Raw genomic sequence first — 1706 nt, 5'->3', positions numbered from 1 at the left:
ATGCCTGGCAGGAATTCCTGGAGGCAGAGGAGCCCCCGCGGGGAGGGGCAGGAGTCTGGACCTGGGGTTTTTCTTTCTCTAATGTTTGCACGCGCACATCCTGGTGCGTTGGGCTGGATTCTTCCAAAAAACCAAACGCAGCTGATTAGATGATCGAGTTTCACCCGGTGCTTCTCGCTGGGGGAGGCCTGGACGCAGGAGAGACCTGTGGGCGATCCAGGAGGCGAAGGTCGGCTCAGAGCTGTGGTCGGTTTGGGCCTCTGACCAAGACCGCTGCCAATGGAAGACCTAAGCTGCAATGCCAGGCCACTGTGTACAGGTCTGCATTGGAGAGAGCAGATAGGCCCTTGAGTTGTCTGTATAAATAGACCCACTTTTAACTTGAACTTGAGTTAGTATGAGATATGTGAGGAAGACTGCCTTCAAACAGGGGCTGGACAGTGATGTGTACAAGATGGATCGTCTGTGTACGCATACATGGGGTCAATGTTGAATTGGTCTAACAATTGCATACAGCTGTGCAGGCATTGGTCTGGTTCTCTCCAGGGGTTGAAATTGGTGGGTGGGTTACACTGTATATAAATAAATCATTAGTAGCACCCCGGTCTCCTTCCCCCTCCTCTCCCTTTTAGGGTTTGCTGTCTATGGGATGTTGTAGTTACATTTAACCTGCCTGATAACAAGCCACATGTAGTCAAGGCAAGAATGGAAGCAGTAGGGAGGTGTACACATTAGACAGGCTCAGATTAAGATGTGAGCCTGGGTGACATGTGCTGAGACAAATCAAGACACTTGGGCCCCGATGCCCATAAGGAGCAAGAGGTCCTTCAGGAGGGATGTATACATGGACTTGCGGGTGCAGAGACCTGTAGCGATATTCTAAGAAAAAGCCCAGACTTGGTTGAGCTGGAAATGGGCAGAATTTCTGTAACTTGGGTCCAGAGACAAAAGCCCATTTAAAGGTGTGAAGAGGGTCACTTGGAAACAGAAAGCATTCATACACACACATCCGTGCTTAGCTACACAGGCTGAATGGCCAACAACTCAGTGTCTGACTGTCTGACGTAGACTTTCCTTCGGAATGAGACCATGATGGACACGGGAGCGTGGGCCACGCCATCACTTCCACACCCTCCTTCACAGGGAGATTATGTGTCTTTGGCTAGAAGGGAACTGCAGGCAAAGCTGACCAGCGTAAGGGTGAATGGCCCGCAATGACCAATATTCCTTCTGGTTATAGTTTCTTCCCATCTAGACTGGAAGAGATGGGTATGTGTGAAGCGGGTAGGAGGATTCCTACGAGATTGGGAGTTCTTGACCTTCATTGGATGGAGGAACAGGAGGAGCGGGTCACACTGGGTGAGGAGGGAGGAAGAGGTGGTGCACTGCTCAGCTGCTCAAGGCTGCCCAGGGCCCAGTGGGCTGAGAAGACAGAACCGGGAGAGGTGCGAAGCTGGGCCCCTGGGAGAAAGGGAGGGGGGCGTGCTTTCATTTTGGTTCGCTTTTTCCCTGGAGGGGACCGTGTGGGTTCGGCCTGCGTCGGGTGATTAGCAGGCACCTCTGACCCCAAAGGCGCACGTCAACGAGGCTCTGGTTTGCTTTGCCCGCGGCACGGTCCCTCTTTGTCTGAGCCCAGCCGGGAATTCCAGCTTTTATTGGGAAGACCGCACTCCGGGTCGGGCGAGGCTGGGCTGGGCCACGGGCCG

Source organism: Myotis brandtii, unplaced genomic scaffold, assembly GCF_000412655.1.
Source record: "Myotis brandtii unplaced genomic scaffold, ASM41265v1 scaffold657, whole genome shotgun sequence".
Taxonomy (NCBI): Eukaryota; Metazoa; Chordata; class Mammalia; order Chiroptera; family Vespertilionidae; genus Myotis; species Myotis brandtii.
The sequence above is the reverse complement of the archived record's forward strand: the minus strand, read 5'-3'. Positions refer to the sequence as shown.